The sequence below is a fragment of the Cupressus sempervirens genome, chromosome 4 (assembly GCF_028749045.1).
Source record: "Cupressus sempervirens isolate cs-2001-9-10 chromosome 4, ASM2874904v1, whole genome shotgun sequence".
NCBI lineage: Eukaryota > Viridiplantae > Streptophyta > Pinopsida > Cupressales > Cupressaceae > Cupressus > Cupressus sempervirens.
In genome coordinates this window covers 800,415,528-800,436,044 of record NC_143121.1, presented here as the reverse complement: position 1 = coordinate 800,436,044, position 20,517 = coordinate 800,415,528, and the positions used below count along the sequence as shown (strand labels likewise).

Below are 20,517 nucleotides of genomic sequence, written 5' to 3'. Positions count from 1 at the left end.
TGCAATTATGATTGAATGATAAAATTTCTCCTTCTTAAGGAGAAGATACAAGTTCAATTCCCACTACCCACTTGTTTTGAGAATGGCATATAGGGGAACAAAACAACTAATCAATAAACTAGTAAACAAAACTGTCCTGAGAAGAAATAGAAAAGAGAAATTGCAAATATAAACCTCAGAAGAAAGAAATTCCATGTTAGGATATAATATGGTTGAATTTATATATTTATCAGAGTAATTATTATATAGGAAAGACTTGTCACTTCATTCCTGGAAAGGAGGTGAGATAATTTAAAACTTCAATGCTCGATGAGAAATAAAATACTAATAGACTACTAGTGAAGGAAACTTAAAAAGTCGATTTCAATGATAACATTATTGGCAACCCTAGGGTCAGGAAGAGTGAGAAGAGGACATCGGCAGCGAGGGTTTCAGGACTTGCAGTTGGGGAGAGAATCCGAAGACAATGAAGACACCCCACCTGACATATTTCAGGCTTTGGGAGATGGGGGCTGTCATTTTTGTGGAGAGGGTACTATCTCAGCAGATGGCATGTTTTTTTTACTGCTGGGACCTATGCTTTTGGTTGTGGAACTCCTCCTTATGTGGATGATGTTTAGAGCTTCTGAGAGCAGTTTTCTTTGCAACCCGCTGCTCATTGACGGTCCTGCTGTGGTCATTGGGTGTCTTTTCTTTCTTGCGGGGCAACTTGTTTTTCTGTGTTGTTTCTCGTTATGCTGCCATGGATTGGGACAGACACCTCCCCTATTTGTGAAAGGGTTTACCGGTGCATCCCTTTCGGTGATTGTGTGTTCTGTCAACAACTTTGTTCTCATAGTGTCTGGTTTTGAGACTGCCCTGTGCATTGTTTGTGAAAAAAACTTCGTCCAGGGAGGTCGTGGGCTGGATCATTTGATGAGAGGTAGTGTTGTTTTTTGCCTACCTTGTTTTGGCACCTTTTCTTGCTGATGGAGCCCTAAATTTGCAAAAAATGAGGGCTTCAATTTAAGAGATAATGATGGAGACTTGATATCAGGTGGACTCGCGAGATTGTTAAATCTTGTCATTGATGGCAATGATAAAATGTCAAAGTATATTTGCGAAGTGTTGAAATTAATGTGGAAGTTGCTGAGAGTCCATGCCACTATACATAAAAGAAAAGGTTTATTAGCCTTGCATTAAGTGTTGAGTTACCAAAAGTTGACTGCAGCATTGGTTATCAATAGATGAAATTATTAGTTTAAAACAAGAGTAGCCAGCAAAGGATGCAAGCAATTTTAACGTGCAAGGAAATCCAGCAGGTGGTCTTTTGGATGGCGAACCACAACAGCAGACCCAGACCAATATCTCTCTTCTGAAAGATTGAAAGGTGCACATGATACACAAGGGCCAGGAAAGTCAACAAGCTTAGGAAGCTATGCTCTTTTGTAAGACTTATCTGTGCTTTCCAATAAAGTGCCTCCTATCATAGTACATGGCTCTTTGGATGCAATGATCAGACAGAGTGCTGCTCGCACTGTAAATAATCAAAAATTAGAAATCATGTGGGAACTTTGAGAATCGTCAAGTTGGTCTCAGACTTTATCCCAAGAGCATTCACTGTGATGCAAAATTTAAGTACTATGGTCTTTCTGCTCCCAAAGGGCCCCTTATACAGAGTATCAGTAGAAAAAGAAAAGAGTATGCATTGGAAACTCCATTTGTTTACCATCCCATAGGACAAAACATAGACTGGAAACTGTCTGCAACTATGGCTTCTTTGTCATGTCACTACACACATGTAGAACTGGGCACTACTAGCATTCCAAAGTGTTGATGTTTAAAAGCTGCTGTCAGATAAACCTATACATAACACTATATAAGAGATATAATTTATATATATGTATTAAGATATAAGTTTATTGTTATATAAGAGATATTAATATAAATAATGAAATATATATAAAACTATGATTAATATTAATATAACTTATCTGATTATCGGATAGACATGTCCCTTCATGGGACGTGTCTATTCATGATCTATGCTCATTATTAATGTGAAAGGATGTTGCATTTGAAAAATACATACCTTTGAACAGGCAGTGCCATTACATTTGCAGCAATCTTCCAATTCTCAACATGGTATCAGAGAAGGTTCCCTACCAGGCCTGTGAGATTCAGAGATATTTCATGGTTGATGGAAAGGGATGAAAATTGTTTTGGTCTGGTTGATTCAACACGAGGAATAGTTTTAAGCTAAATACTTCTTAACATATATATTTCTAATTAAAGAAGATATGCTGATCGAAAATATGCATGAATTAAAGATATACTTATGGATAGCATAACCATTTATATGTAGGTGGAAGACATAGTTACAGCAGACAGTATATGTGCATTGCAGATAGTATAAGTTCCAGATCTGTAGTGAGCTGTAAATAAAATTGAAATAATACACAGTGGAGAAGCATTACTTAAAATTCCATGGAAAACAAGATGATGAGAGAAATTTACAAAAGCACCGTCAACGTATACATAGCAGTAATGATGTTTATATGTAGCAGTGATATAGAAGCAGCATTGGTATAGCATGTTTCAGTTTGAAACGTCAGCATGAAGTGCAGAGTAGTACAGAGCAATGTTTAAATGTGTGATTACCAGATTTGCCTCTATACAAATTCATATCTGTATACAGCAAGGGATTATGGTCACCCGACAGCATGAAAGTTTAAAATTCAATGGAAGATGACGAAAGTAAGGGCATTAATATCAATAGAGATTGTATGACACCTTGATATAAGAAAGAAGAAATATCCCATCCATTGCAAAGTGGTATTAAGAAATATGGAAAAAAAAAAAAAATCCTGTGAAGCATAACCTTTGAAAGTCAAGCCCAAATACTGATTATTTCTAATCAGAATGCTTGATGGAATTATAAGTATATGATAGTGTATAGATATCAAACTCTCAAAATTATCTGAGCATTGGTAACTTCCACTAGGATGTGTTTGCAAAACATATCACAAGAATTTGGTGTCAAACGTTGTCCATTCTAATATTGTCAATAAAATGAGGGGCAAAACTAGAAAAGATAATAGTAACATTTTGTCATGGACTTCATTACAAGGCTATCATTCCATGATGGATAAGCATACAGTGACGTTTAGAGATTTACAGCTATCATCGAAGCAGTAAAAGGCAGACAGTGACATTTAGACATTTAGAGATTTACATTGTTACCAGCAATTATGAATGGCTCAATGAATTTGTACCGTACTCTGCATTGAAGTTCTCCAATAATTTCGTTAATGCATACGATTGTGTATGAAGTTGATAATGAGTAGTTTGTGTGTGCCTTCTTGGCTCTTGAAAATCACCATAGCCCAAATCCTCCCATGAAGTCTTCATTTGAGTATCGGGCTTTAGAGGGCATTGACAACTCGTTGTCACTGGATGATTTTCGGAAACGACACACAGGTGAGGACAATCAAAGTTTTGCTGAGACGGTTGAGAAATTGAACAAGAGGATGACAGAGAAATTTAAGTAATTACAAGATTGGATCATCATCGCATTCGTCTTTGCAAGTTGGTTGAAGATCATCATGGAAAAGAACTCCCCAAAGGATGCCCTTAATGTGTTGACAAGTTCATAGTAATGAAGATATGCCCCCATGAGCACATAAAAGCCCAGGACACAAATAGACTCCTTAACGATCAGATATCATCAACTATGCTTAACTCATCTTTTAGATCAAAACGGTATCCAAAAATGAGAATTCATTAAAGTACTCGTCCAAAACTATTATTGAGACTATATCATCATAGAAGATATTTAAGAGTGTGTAACTATTGCTTCTTAAGATCATTTGAGAGAAGATCATCATTTACGATATCTTACGTGGCATAACATTTTTGGAAGTAACTGCATATTATTCACAAGGTCCTGTTATGTATCTGTCTATCAATGATATGTGAGCCCTCAATGCTGTCTAACTGCAAATTGTTGGATTCAACAATATATTTCATAGTGATCAATGGTGTTCGTAGGTATATGTAAGGAACTGAGCTTATGTAAGGAACCATAAAGAGCTTAACAATTTACACATCTCTCTGCTGTTATATTATCGATAGATTGTAACAGCCCATAGAATATTATTGGACGACTAGCCACGTGGATGGTGGTAGCTATACTCTGACTTGGATTGGTTCACAAGAATCATCAAGTATATGCAAGAAATCACATTCAAATATCTATGAAAAAAAAACAGAAGGTTGGCTTTCCACGTGGGATGGAGAAAAAGTACCAATTAGGTTGTAATGTGAAATGACCAAAGGGTGAACGGATGATACGCGAAGGCCATCAAACAAGTAGAGTATGTACAATGTGACTCGTATGAGTGTGTCCCACCACCAAACAAAAGAAGGTACACCTTAATACTATAAATTAGCTTTTGTGTTATTGTTATTATTTATATGGTAAACTAGTATAAATCTATATACTTTGTTTAATGAATAGTTTGACATATGAATTAGTATAACTAATTTATTTGACAAATCATGGAGCATATATATATATATATATATATCTTGATTTTCAAGACTATATTGTGGAACTCCTAAGATATTGATTGAATTCTAACTATAAGTTTTAAAAGGGGTTATGTTTCTACCAATATGAGAGTATGAAAGGTATAGTCATATTTGAAACTCTATACATCATATAAAATTATGCTATTTTTGAGAATAGCTATAAGTATTTATGTTATGTAATGAGTTAAATTACTACCATCTTGATTAATCTCAACAATCTATTGCAGCTAATTCCCTTGATCTTCTCCGAGAATGTTATTGTAGGAAAAGGGAGATTAATTTCAGACTCAAAGGGAGTTTGATACTTCTTCAAAGGTAAAGGAGCTTAGAAGATTGATATTCAGATGAAGTCTAACACATTCATCTAAAGGAGCAACTAGAGGACACGGTTCAATCAACTGTCGTCGATTTCAATCAAATTGAGATTCAAAGGGAGACTATCAGCTCATTAGATGCAACCTTGGACACAGAGGGAGCAGAAAATAAAATAAAAATGCTTCAATCAAACTTTTGATGATCTCAGTTCAGAAGGCGTAGACCTTGTTGACATGGATTCTCCACTAGTGAGAAACTATAACAGCTAATAGACTATGATTCATGGGATAAAGTCTCATGTATGTAAGCTGGAAGGCTTATGCTATCAGGATACCTATTGAACTAGGGAAGCATGACATGACTTGCTACCAAAGGTTTGAAAAATGATAACAAATTTAGAGGGAGTCTGACACTTCATCGGAGAGAACCTTGTACTAAGATGTCAGAAAAGTTAATATCAAACTAAGAGGGAGCTTTGACACTTTATTAGTAACCTTGACAAGAAGGTCAAAAGATTAGTGTTTCTTTGTGAAGAAGAATTTCCAAGTGAAGTCCTTTGTATTACATTCTTGTCTATGAGAGATAAGTTTGAGGTGAAAACCTTATTCTCAGATATGTTTTATGGTGGATGTCGTGATAGCACCACATGTCAATATTCGTGGTGACTTCCTCTGAAAGTTTGATGCCATACATGTATGAACCTATCCCCTATATACATCATGAGGAAGTGACAACTTCTAAATGATTATCACTTGTATTTGGAGAAGTTATTTAAAGGTGACAACCTTACAATAACTTGTATCATTGATAGAGGGCCACACCACCCTTACCCGCTCACAATCAAGAAAGCAACAATATAGAGACCAAGAGAAATAAAAAAAATGCTTCACAAAAAATTTTATTATACTTGAAGATCCTTACAACACCCACAAGATGATATCAAGCTTCTCCTTGAGCTTCTCCTTCCACAACTTCTACTTCTCAAGCTTCTACTCCTCAAGCTTCCCCTTGAGCTTGATTTAGAAATGCTCATATGCCTTGCTTAAATAGGCACTTACCACCCCATGCATGACTTATCCACAACCCTCTAGAATTCCTCCACAACCTTCTACAACTTCCACAACCTTCTACAACTTCCAAAACTTTCTACAATATTCATAACTTTCTAGAATTCTACCCACTCACCTCAATAAATGGAATGACAACCATTTATTTTTATTTTTTTTTCTATTATGCCACCTATGCACTTCGAAAATAGAAATCACCTTTTCCTTTCTTTTCTCCTTTTTCCCTTTTTTTATTTTTTATTATTTCTCCTCTAATTTTCGTCACTTTCTCTCTCCTCCACAAATTTTTTTTTTTTTTTTTTTCAATTTTTTTTTTTTTTTTCCCCATGCAAGATGCTCCTGCATCAGACTCCCTCGATAAATAGAAAAGTGTGTCCCACACTTTGATGCCAAAAGAAATATCTACCACCATCTTCCTCTTCACCAAAGGCTTCCACCTCAATAGGGACAACAAAACCACCATGCAAATCTTCCACATCTGCATTACTCTATCAAACACTCGAATCTCAACCATCCAATCAGCATGCTCACCCTCAGAAACAAACTGAACATAATGCTTCATTACCAAACTTCCATTCACATCAACAACTAGTGAATCCATACCAGCAATAATAAGCTCTACATCAGCATCAACATGTAGATCTCCATCAACACATTCCACACTCACAACATCAGCAACCTCATTGCTCACAACAAGATGCTCTGCAACATACAAGTCACCACCAACAACAACTGGTTCATCCACAACCGAGTGCTCCACAATCTCCATGTCAGACTCAACCAACTGATCATGAAAACCAACCTCTGTCCCAACATCAACAACATTAGGAATATCTTCAGCAACAACCTCTAGTTGCTCTGCAGGTTCTGCATTAGACTCCACAAACTGAAAAGCAAAACCATCCTCTTCCACCTTGACCTTCTTAGCTTTAACATCCAACCGAGCAAACATCTTAGAAAAATTCCTCTCCACTATATCATGGATTTTTGCAATCATCTTAGGGTCCAATCCTCTTGGAGCCATCTTCCAAGATCTTCGTAAACCCTCTGCAACAAATCCTTCCTACGCTCCTTGTGACAACCTTGAATTGTTTGCAAGTCAGATCGCAACCTGCCACCTCGCACGAACAATCAGGAACCACATCACAAGTCTAGGACAACGGATTTGCAATCCACAAGCTCTGATAAACTTTGCCCAACCAAGGTCCTGGTACAAACCGCCTCACACTTCGGCGATCTGCTTATACACTCAGGATCTCCTGCTCTGATACCACTTGATAGAGGGCCACACCACCCTTACCCGCTCACAATCAAGAAAGCAACAATATAGAGACCAAGAGAAATAAAAAAAATGCTTCACAAGAAATTTTATTATACTTGAAGATCCTTACAACACCCACAAGATGATATCAAGCTTCTCCTTGAGCTTCTCCTTCCACAACTTCTACTTCTCAAGCTTCTACTCCTCAAGCTTTCCCCTTGAGCTTGATTTAGAAATGCTCATATGCCTTGCTTAAATAGGCACTTACCACCCCATGCATGACTTATCCACAACCCTCTAGAATTCCTCCACAACCTTCTACAACTTCCAAAACTTTCTACAATATTCATAACTTTCTAGAATTCTACCCACTCACCTCGATAAATGGAATGACAACCATTTATTTTATTTTATTTTTCTATTATGCCACCTATGCACCTCGAAAATAGAAATCACCTTTTCCTTTTTTTTCTCCTTTTTCCCTTTTTTTATTTTTTATTATTTCTCCTCTAATTTTCGTCACTTTCTCTCTCCTCCACAAATTTTTTTTTTTTTTTTTTTCAATTTTTTTTTTTTTTTCCATGCAAGATGCTCCTACATCAATCATGATATGCATTTTGTGTAAATGTTGAAATAAATCATGAAAAGGCTTTATCTTATAAATCAACAACTAGGTGTTAGATGTCATTAGTTTGACTATCTACAAATTGTTTGTATAGATATATTTCAAGTACTTGGTGATTATGTTGCCTTGATATTCTGATAGGTCATTACCACATTGAGTACTTGGTGAATATCATTTAGTTGATGTTCTGATAGGCCAATACTTCAATACTTGGTGAATATCATTTGATTGATGTTCTATAGGCCAATACTCATGTTATCTAATATGATATCAAAAGTGTATTTGGTGAAGGTCATGTGTTAACATTCTGATAGGCCAATACCCATATGATATCATATAATGGAAATCTTTTGATCAAAGACTTCCTTGATGTGTGACTTCCTAATACTACCAATGGTGTAATATATGTCTTGTGTTCATCCTCCCTAGCTAAGAGGGAGCGTCGATGTTTAATAGTTGCTCTCAAATAGATCTATATATATAATTATATGAGAGATGTAATTTATATATATGTATTAAGATATAAGTTTATTGTTATTTAAGAGATATTAATATAAATAATGATATATATGTATATAACTATAACTATGATTAATATTAACATAAATTATCTAATTATCGAATAGACATGTCCCATGAAGGGACATGTCTATTCATGATCTATGCTCAATATAAATGTGAGAAGATGTTGCATTTGAAAAATACATACCCTTGAATAAGCAGTGTCATTACATTTGCAGCGATCTTCCAATTTTCTACACAAAGGTTAGTTTGAATGTTGGGATGTTGCAAGGGTTCCCATCCTGAAGAAGCATTATTTTTGCACCCAACAAATTTTGTCTCCGTGCCAAAATAAATGAGGAAACAGCATAGGCTTCAAACACCGTCGCATATTAAGGAAGAAGGCATCAAGTTCAAACACATTAGTGCTAGAGAACATCTGAAATCATCAATGCATATTTTATTTACAAAGTATATATCTTGATATGTGCGTTGAACATTCAAAGGGTTGGGAGCTGCTTAGAGGATAATCTACACTCAGTCAAGCAAATAGTGAATGGAGGAAATAAACAAATTAATCTCTCACCAAAAATTGGGATGATGCAGATGATCGTATAGTTCGGACAATGAAAAATATAAACATAAATTCCCAGCAAATATGATCTTCTATAGGTTACACAATCAATATATGACTTCGGGGGGGGCGCCGCTGTAAATATTTGGAATCTTTGTGAACATCAAGGCGATTAATTCTAATGCACAGTGATGGTAGACAAGGTATACAGCTCTATGGAAAGGATGCCTTAGGGAGCTATTTGGAGGATAATCTACACTCAGTCGAGCAAATAGCGAATGGAGGAAATAAACAAATTAATCTCTCACCAAAAATTGGGATGATGCAGATGGCCATATAATGCTATAAAAGTGTATGTGTACCCTTGGGGATTTTATCGAAGTGTAGACACACTATCAAAGTCAAGCATACATGGGACAGAGTGATAGAATACCACAAGCATCTACAGATGCTCAAACTATTGAAAGTCATTTTGTAAATAAAGGCTTACTTCTTTGGGAAGATAACAATCTTCCTACTAATGAAAACATAAGAATTGTAAAGTCAGTTGCAAATTGCAGTATCAATATAAGTTTTGTGTGTCAACACTTGGTTTGTTTGAGTTTGCTTACAAATAAAAAATAGAAGACACTGATATTTTTTGTTTTATTGTCGCAAAGGTATAAAAGATGATTTATTATATGTAGAGAAGAAAAAAATCATTCATAAAGATCTTTCTCCAGAAAATATACTTTTGAAATTTGAGTGTGGGTCTGTGTAGACAAAAATAGCAGACTTTAATAGAAGTGTGGATATAGATACTGATAGAAATGAACGTGTCTACAAATTGGGTGAGGTTCTATATTTCTTATCATGTCTTCCATATGATATCATGTTTTCCATGTTTCATATCATGTCTGCTATGTTTTATATTAAAATTAGATTAGTTATATCTAGGTTAATGTAATGTCCCTTATCTAATTGTTTGTTGCAATGTTCCCCTTAGAGATCACTTAAAGCTTACTTATTTCTTTAATTTTATTTCTTATTCCGATCTATGAGAAAACTTCCTTTATCAATAACTTACATGGATAATGTTATTTTATTGTGCGTAAATCTATACTTAATTCAATGACCACATGATCCCATTCTATTAGATATGGAAGATCTTCTCTTATAGTATAGTAGCAATTAAGTTTCTATGATAGCTATAATCTTATTGTTTGGATGTATTCTTATACGCAACAAGATGTAGCTAGATATTGTTGTCTTAGGTATTAAATTAATGTGATGATTGACAAAGTAATAAGTATATGGCAATATGGTTGTCGTTTCAAACGAGTACTTGTCAATTTATGGATAAAACGACAAAGTTATGTCACCTTTGAAGATGACTTATCAAAACAACTGAAATTTGAGTATTTATATCTAAAAATCAATTTTGTTTGAAGATATGATCTAGATAAATTCATTATAGATAAGTTAAATAAGTTCTCACACTTTTCCAAATGGAAATTTCTACTAAATGCATGTTTTATACTAACTTGTGTCTAATTAAAATTATTTCAAAAAAGTGATGTTTCAATAACTCTTACCCTTTTCAATGATATTTTTTTAATAACATATAAACACCATTTTGTAGAACTCAATGTCAAAAATATTCTCATATAAAGTTTATTGTGTTTTAATTAAATATAGTATATTGTAATTATAAACTATTACAAGTACATATTTTAACACTCAAGAAGATGGTAGTTTTGTGAAAGAAAAAATAGTAAATCATATAAAAAAATTTAAAATAATATGATGTTCTAGAAGAGAGATTCCTCTTCTAGAATGCATAATTTTTTCTTCGTTAGAATAGATTTGTTTTGAAAAATGTGGTGGGAGATTAAAACTATCAATTTCAGGTTAGTTGAAATTTGAATTGTTATAAAAGAGAAAATATAGGTCAAAAACCATTTTTTATTTTTTTATTGGTCTAGCTATATATGTCATCCATAACATAGTCTGAGATCAAAGGGAAAAAGGTTTATTTTCATATAGTTTTGTAGTGAGAACTAGACCCTAATTTTCAATGTTTTCTAACGACTACAAAATCAGCCTTAAATTTTAGAAAAATATAGCAATTCCTATTCCAAATCATCATTAAAAATAATAATCCTAAATTTCATCCATTTCTACACATTTCATTAGTTTACTTCATTTTCAAATTCTAAATAGTAATACCACTTTTATATCATTGAAATTGAACAATTTTACTTTTGTAAGCCCTTTTCTTTATAAAAGGGTGACACAAGTTTGTGATTTTACCCTTCTATGTAGTCTAATATCATTTATAATATATATGACTTTCCAAACAATAAATGGCAATCTCTTGATATTCTTAGATATGTTTCGAAAGTTTGCAAAATAAGTCCAAATAGATGTATACAACTGAGAATGTTGTGATTGTAATAGACCAATCTTTGGATGGGCACTTCCCAATTTTGGATATACCTCTAATTGCCAATGATAACTATATGATGTTTGATTGAGAGTCTAGCTATTACCAACTTAGAATGGCTAGATATGAATGGCGAAGCATCTGAGTCTATTGTTTCTAAATCATAATTATGATTTCCGTGTTCAACGTGTACATTAGAATTTCAAACGTGAAAATATTGATCTGATGCCAATGATGTCGTTGCGCATAACACAGGTGAATAGAAGTTGCTATTGGATTTTCCATCTGCATCTATACGACTGCAAATTTCTTACTCAATTAGTTATCTTCAATTCCTACAATTAAGGTTGCTTATGATGCAAGTGCTTTCATAGATGCCTCATACAGGATGAGGATAACCTTTCGCCTTTTCCTTTCTCTACTTGATTTCATTAGCCTCTGCTATGTGTTTGATATATTAGTCACTAGCTATATATCTTGGACATGGCTACTAATATTACTTTATGGCTGACCAGTTTCTTCGTCTTTGTGGTTACTTGCTAATTGCTAAGTAATTTTGTGAGGATTTATTATCTTCCTCTGAATCCATGATTTAAGAGTACATATGTTCATTCAACACAAATTTTCTTTCCTTTCTTAAATGCTTAGTATATTGATCTTCTAATCATCATTAGGATGATTAGAATGCTAACTTGACTTTTGCCCTAATGTTTTTCTCTGTCCTTTTCCACCTGTGCTCGATGATTCTTCTTCTATCCTTTCCCCTGAAATGATCTCCTCTTGTTTATTCACCTCTTCTAGTCAATCATTTGTAATAGTCGCAACCCCTGATTACTAATTACTTTTTATATATAATTTATGGAGATTTAGCTAACCAATATCAATTGTTTATATTATAACGACATTTTATTTAACATATTTCTAACTTATTGATATTATTATTTTATTTTTATTACTTATTTATACTATAATTACATTCTATTATTACTTACCTATATATATAATATTATATTCATATTCTATCAATAGTATAATTACTTCAATACTAACTTATATTATAATTCAATAAAATGTATTTATTTATATCATTGTTGATATTTATTTATTTGTCTATTTATTTATTGAAATTTATTATTTAATTATTATAAAAATCGAGACAACGCATTTGTGCTTTGGGACAAGTTATTTGTAAAATGTCCTTTTATCTACATCTTACACTTATTGTTTACAAAAGAGATAGAAATGATTACATCCGCTTTGTCTTGCACAAATTCTTCCTTCTAGTCATGCAGTTTCTTAATGTTCTCTTCTATTAATATACTCTTTGTACATAAATCCATAGCCAACAATTTGTGTGAAGCTAGGACTTTTGATTTCCTATCCATCCAATTTGTTTAAATATAAATGCAGATGTAAATTGTATAAAGTTCACACGGTATCCTTTAATCGTTTGTCTATGATTAAATAAAGAATTTTATCTTTTATCTTGATTCAATATGTAAATCTTCTTGATAGTTGGCTGATAGATATATTTAATTCCTTGAATACATATATACTGATATATGTATTATAATTGGTCTCAAATTAATATCTACACATCATGTAATCACAACACTATATCAATATCCTTATTAGTCGCCTGTTATACTTTCTTGTCAGCGAAAAGCTCTTTTAACAGCGAACTGATTCGTTATCAAACTGTCTTCTCTACCAAAAATGATGATCTTTTTGCACTTAATCCGCTTGATTTATATCTTTTCGATAAGATACCACTCCATGGTGGAGACTAGAAGTCACAATCATCGATCATGACTTTTGAGTCACTAACTGATGGCGGTGACTTATAATCATGACCATCGGTTCATTCAATTTGTTTAAGAACAATTCAAAAACCCAATATGCAGTCGGCGAAAAACAAAGGATATTAATATTTAATGAGACTAGACCCATATGTGTTTGTGTGTGTCATAAGTATGATAAGGACATAATTTCTCAATGAAATATCCGATTGACTATAAAACATTAACAAATAGAAACTCAATGCGGGAGAAAATCATGGCAAATAATTTCTTTATATATAAACTTGTTCTTTTACAATGTTATGTAGGCTCTAATCCCTATGTTTATGAGCTCTGACTCACTGGAAGCTCCAACTGCCAAACCTCACAGACACCGACCTATGACCCCCATTATTGTCATCGTGAGCACCGACCCACTGCACACAAACTACTTTTTCACCTTATCAATGTTGCTTGCTCAACTTATGATGGACATTTTACTTGCACAATTTCACGGTTTTAATCTGATACTTATATTTGTATGGATTCATTTATTTCAGCACATACACACTTTTCTCTCCTCCCTTCCTCTACATTCTTCCCATTGACTTCCTCTATACATTTTATTTCAACTTCTCTCTTATATAAACATATACATCAAATTTAAGAAATCTGAATAATTACACTCTTGTTTCTTATCTAAATTATATCTCACTCCATATACTCATGTATATATTGTAACATGCTAAATTTTCCCAATTCTAAATACCAACTAATTATAAACATAATAAACAATATCTTTCTTATTCGCATGAGACAATTATAATAACTACTCTAGCCATTCAAATAACAAGGGATCAACAACTGTAACAAAATAATTGAATCCCAGTACATGGAAAGAGAGTAAATGCTCTAACAATATTAACCAACATATCTTCAACTGAAAATGCAATACATATAAGTAAAGTACCCATTTTAAAGAAGATCACTTGAATGCAGATCATATCCCTGCCTTGTGCAAGTCTCGGCATCTTGTGGAGAGGAGAAGCATTGTTAGGGGCTTAATCTCCCAATCACGTACAATTATGTATCCCCACACAATCTCAACTAAGAAAGGCCCTCCCTACCCAAGATTAGGCATAGGACACCCTTATCCTACCACTGAGCATCTTGGTGTTAGAGCATCGGCTAGGCAGCCAACTAGGCTATGGAGTTCTTCCCATCAACCCATCTATCCAACAACTAGCAACCCTAACCTCTACTAATCACAACAACAAGCATGCCACTAAACCTACCGCTCGACTTGACAACAAGAATTACACCCTTTGATCACCATGAGCTGACTTCGTCTACAACACTTGTTTAAGTTCATTAACTATTTATCTAAGTTTTGATTTATTCCTCTTATTCTGTAGGTATAACTCATTGTTCATTTACTATCATCCCACACTCTTCATCTTGACTTTACTAGTCATCCTTGATGAATCTCAACATGGCTGTCTAAATCCTTAAACAATCTTTGTTTATCACAGTCAGTAACTTTCTGCCCAGCCTGGACTTATGACTGATATTTACAAAATGATTTCATGTTATTTATTATCAGTTTCCTTAACTCATTGAGAGTGCTTCCTCTTATCTCAAAGGCATATTCAAAATGCCCCTCTATAAGTATTGCACGGGGTTAGAGATCCTTCTAATTCTGATTCAAGTTCTTGAATGAACTTTCGTAACAGTATGCAATAATTAAATGTGATCCTTATGCATGCTTTATACTATAAACTTGTGCACACAAGGCATTTAAATTAGAACTAGTCCGTCTGGCTCTAATACATATGAATGTTTGTTTGAGAATTCCAAACTCAAACTTTCAGAGCCTTTTAATATAACAAAATGGTAAGAAATCTTAGAAAGATTGCACGACCTAACAGAGGTATTATCACCCTCAAATGCAAGTGAAAACTGGATTGCCTGGTATGACTCCTTACCTGTAACTTCTAGCAACACTAGTAGAATGATTTGTAGTCAAAGCGCACGCTAATTATGTAAGAATTCACATGTGCAAACCCACAACACTAAATGTGAGGTCTTGGAAAATGCCAATGAGGTGTGAATGCTAAAAACAATGAGAACATGGCATTGAATGTGCAGTTAGTACCAGAGCTAAGTAATATGAAATGCTTTTGCAATAATGGGGCACACTGCATGTATAATTTTGCAGCAGAGTATAATGAAATGCTATTGCAGAAATGGAGCACGGAATTACAAATGAGGGCTGCAAATGATTAAAGAATATGAATCGCATATAAAGAGAGAGGAGGTCTTCTTGCTCTTGTGAGCATGCTCGGTTACGAGCAAGATAGAAAAGGTGGCAATGTTATGAGTTGCGCACAAGAGCCTCTTAAAAGACCAATAACATGTGGCTTTTTCAAAAAGAAGAAAATATCAAATAGGCTGCTGGAAAAATAAAGGTCCATGACATGAAATATTATTAAAACATAGCCAAAGGTTGGAAATAATAATTCCACTCTCAAGGTGTTGATATAAGGATACCATCCTATATCTATCTATACTTGTATATGCATGTGTACAGGTATATGTATATATACGTGATATTCTAAGCATACGTATCTTGGGTATACGTGTTATTTTAAGTGGGTGTATTCCTTATGTATGTCTCATTTGAATTACACATATATACATATACATATTTACATACTACATACATGTACAAGTATATATTGGTCTCATGGTATCATTATATTAAGACATGTCAGTTGTCATAGGAAGCTCTCAAGTTCATATCAATATATAAAGGTAACAATTTTGTTCCATTTAATTAATTTCATCTTATTAAATATGTAGACCAATTTAGCTCAAGTTGGTCACTTGGTATCCCTTTGTTGCCTAATCTGATTTTTCCCTTGACCAAGTTGGTTTAGGACTCATACCTATTAGCTCAATGGTAGGTGGTGCCTTTATGCCCTTTCTTTTTTGACAATGCTTACCCCCTTTGTCGCATTCTTACAAAAAGAAATTTACCATGGTAATAACATATTTCTCGTCATTTAATCGACTAAAAAAAAAGTATTTGTATCAGCTATCCATTTCCAATTCATATAACATCATAATGATTAACTATTATTCTAAATCCCATGGATTTATAAAGAATAATCAACACTTCCATTTAACATGAACCACTTCACAAATTCTTCCTTCTAGTCATGCAGTTTCTTAATGTTCTCTCCTATTAATATACTCTTTGTACATAAACCCATAGCCAACAATTTGTGTGAAGCTGGGACTTTTGATTTCTTATCCATCCAATTTGTTTGAATATAAATGCAGATGTAAATTGTAAAAATTTCACACGGTATCCTTTAATCGTTTGTCTATGATTAAATAAAGAATTTTATCTTTTATCTTGATTCAATATGTAAATCTTCCTGACAGTTAGCTCATAGATATATTTAATTCCTTGAATACATATATACTGAACATCATGTAATCACAACACTATATCAATATCCTTATTAGTAACCTGTTATACTTTCTTGTCAGATAACAGCTCTTTTAACAGCGAACTGACTCGTTATCAAACTGTCTTCTCCACCAAAAATGATGACCTTTCTGCACTTAATCCACTCAATTTATATCTGGTGACTAAGATACCACTCAATGGTGGTGACTAGAAGTCACAACCATCAGTCATGACTATTGAGTCACTAACCAATGGTGGTGACTTATAGTCACGACCATCAGGTCATTCAATTTGTTTGAGAACAGTTCAAAAACCAGATATGCAGTCAGTGAAAAACAAAGGATATTAATATTTAATGAGACTAGACCCATATAATATATATATATATATATAAGAATGATAAGGACATAATTTCTCAAATGAAATATCTGGTTGAGCATAAAAACATTAACGGTCCCTCTTAGTCAAGAAGGATAAATACAATTTGATAATCAGAGATAATGGTCTCTCAATATTTTACTCAATCCAAAGACATACAATTTAATGATGTCTAAGCTCTTAGTTGATAAAATAGTTAGTATGCATTTATACAAACAACTCAAAGACATTATAATTAATTTCTAAGGTCTTAGTCATAAGTCTCACAAAATGCATACTTACCAATATCTCTAATATGTATTTATACCAAGCAACTCAAAGATAGTCAATTTAATGGCATCGAAGCACATAGTTGTAAGTTTCACAAAATACATACTCTCATGATTTAAGTATAACACTTATTTAAAATGTATAGCACAAAGATGGTTATTTAAGAAGATCACCTTAAAATAACTTTCACAGAAGAGATAACCTATTTGAAATTCATTACTTTCATAAGAGGTACACACATCTCAAAACAACCAAAAACAAAATGTAATGATAAATTTTTTTGAGACTCATCTTATTTTTCAATCATACCAAGTTCTCTTCTAAAGTGTTCCACTTTTGATTTAGAAATTGGTTTGGTAAAATAATCTGCAATCCGATTCTTTGTACTAGTGTATATTAGCTCAACTGCATCCTTCTCAACCATATTGGGTACATAGTGGTATAAAATCTTAATGTGTTTTGATCTATTATGAAAAACTGGATTTAGAGAGAGTTTAATACAACTCTGATTATCACAATAGATGATGGTAGGTTCCAATGGTTTACCAAATAGATCAAAAATGAGCTTCCTAAGCCATGCTGCCTCTTTGGTTCCCATTGAAGCTGCAATGTGTTCTGCTTCAGCAGAGCTCTGAGCTACTGAGGATTGCTTTCTGCTAAACCATCATATCATGGCAGATCCCAAAGAAAAACAACATCCTAACATACTCTTTCGATCTTCAGAGTTTCCTGCCCAGTCAGAATCTGTATAACCTTTTAAAGTTAGGACTTCATTTTTATACTTCAGAGCTTTTATACTTCAGAGCCTTAGACCATATCAGAACATTCCACGAAGATATCTTAGAGTGTGCTTTGCTGCTACCAAATGAATTTTCTTGGGGTCACTCATGAACTGACTTAGAGCATTTACAGCATAATAGATATCAGGTCTAGTATTTACCAAATACATTAAAGACCCAATGATTTAGCGATAAAGAGTAGGATCAGCATGATTTCACACTTTAGATTGCTTCTCTTAGATTTAATAAGTTTGCCTCCATGGGGGTTTTCATAGGTTTACATTCCATCATTCCAAATCGTTTTAGTATATCCAATGTATACTTCCGTTGATTTAGAAAGATCTCATTAAGAAATTGTCATACTTCTGATCCCAAGAAATAGTAAACCCAGATCCTTCATGTCTAATTTAGAGGCTAAGTCTTGTTTACACTTTGCTATAAGATATTCTTCCCCTATAAGCAGTAAGTCATCTACATAAAGTATCAAGATTGCCATATCCCCATTTTTAATTTTAAAATATAAATTTGGATAAACACAATTTTTGGAGAATCCAAGTTTGGATGGGTGAAGATCAATTTGTTCATACCAAGCTCTAAGTGCTTGCTTTAGACCATACAAGGCTTTCTTTAATTTACATTCATGTGTTTGATTATCAAAAATTACAAACCCTTCATGTTGTTAGAGGTAAACTTCTTCTTCTATTACTCCATTTAGAAAAGCAGTTTTAACATCCATTTGATGTATTTTCCATCCTTTGGAAGCAAAACTAGAGATTACAGTTCTAACAAATGTGTATCTAGCAATTGGAGCAAAAGTTTCTTCATAACTGGTTCCTTCGAGCAAAAGTTTCTTCATAATCGGTTCCTTCCTCCTGAGAAAAACCTCTTGCAACAAATCTAGCTTTGAATTTGTCAATGCTTCCATCTAATGCATGTTTAATTTTAAACAAACATTTGAAGTTACAACTGATTTATTCTTGGGTCTATGAACAATGTTCCAAACTTCATTCTTTAGGATGAAGTTGTATTCTTCTATCATGGCATCTTTCCAATTTTGATGTTTCATGGCTTCTTTCCAAGTTCACAGGGTTCAGAATTTGAAAGGTCACTGATAAGAGCAACATAGTTAGATAAAATGTTTGGTCTTTTCCTTTATCTAATGAATCCCGAAGTGGCAGAAATGGTTTCAACTTCTTCTAATAACTTCCAAGCCCATAGAGGTCTTTTCTTACATTCTTTGGATACCTCAGATGTATTCATAGATTCTAAAGGGTTATTTTCTTCTATTTGTTTCTCCCATTGAATTTCAGGGGATGAGTCTCTGATCGATTCTTCAGGATTTGACTCATCTTCAACTTTGGATTTTTTAAAGGCAGTATCTTCATCAAATATTACATCTCGACTCAACTCAGCATTTCTCTAACTAGGAATATATATATGATATGCTTTAGATGTTTCACTATATCCCACAAAAATTCCTCTTTTTCCAAAGGGTTCTAATTTAGATCTATTCTCCTTAGGAATGTAAATGTACACAGGACACCCAAATATTTTTAGGTGACTAAGGTTTGGTTTCTTCCCAAAAAAAAACTTCTTCAGGAGTCTTCTGTTCAAGATGAGAATGTGGACATCTATTCTGAATGTATATAGCAGTGTTGAGGCCTCTCCCCAAAGGAATGTTCCTCGATTTTGGTCATGTGACATGGCTTTGATAGATTCAGTTATGGATCTATTTTGCCTTTCTGTCACCCCATTATGTTGGGGGTTGTAAGGAATTGTTAGCTCCCTCTTAAATCCAACACTTATATGAAATTTTAGAAAGGCTTCAAATATATATTCTTTTCCATTGTCGGTTCTTAAGAATTTGATTTTCTTTCCTGACTGGTTTTCTACAAGAGCTTTGAATTTTTCTAACTTTGACAAAATTTCTTCAGACTCTTTACACCTACGAAAGTAGATCCATGTTTTCCTAGAAAAATCATCAACAAAGATAATGAAGTATAGAAATCCTCCTAAAGAAGAAACAAACATTGGCCCACATAAATCTAAATGGACAACCTCTAATACATCTTTGGTTTTGCTTACACAGGTTTGAAAGGTTGTCTTAACATTCTTCCCTAATGCACACCCTTTGCAGGTTCCTTCATGTTTGAACTCTAACTTGGGTAAACCTGTTACCATCTTCTCTAAGGAAGATAATCCCCGAAAATGAAGATGACCTAATCTTCTATGCCAAATTTCATTTTCTTTGAAGGAATTGTGAATTAGTGTAGAAGTAGAACATAAGTTTAGTTAGTATAGACATCCAAGCCTTGAACCAATTTTATAAGCATTTCCAATGTTTCTTAGGCTAGGCTGAGACTTTTCCTTCCATAATTGTGACTCTGTTGCCGTCATCTTCAAGTGTAGATATTGAGACCAAATTTCTTTTTATGCCAAGAACATATAGTACTTTGGTGAACACGAGTGTGATTCCAAATTTAGGATTAATAGT

At 33.7% G+C, this 20,517-nt stretch overlaps 1 protein-coding gene across 1 annotated transcript in view; it reads right to left on the bottom strand.

Moving 5' to 3' along the window:
- The window catches only part of LOC149563814 (uncharacterized), an 88,613-nt gene that overhangs the window by 22,389 nt on the left and 45,707 nt on the right, over positions 1 to 20,517 (bottom strand). The window lies entirely within an intron of this gene.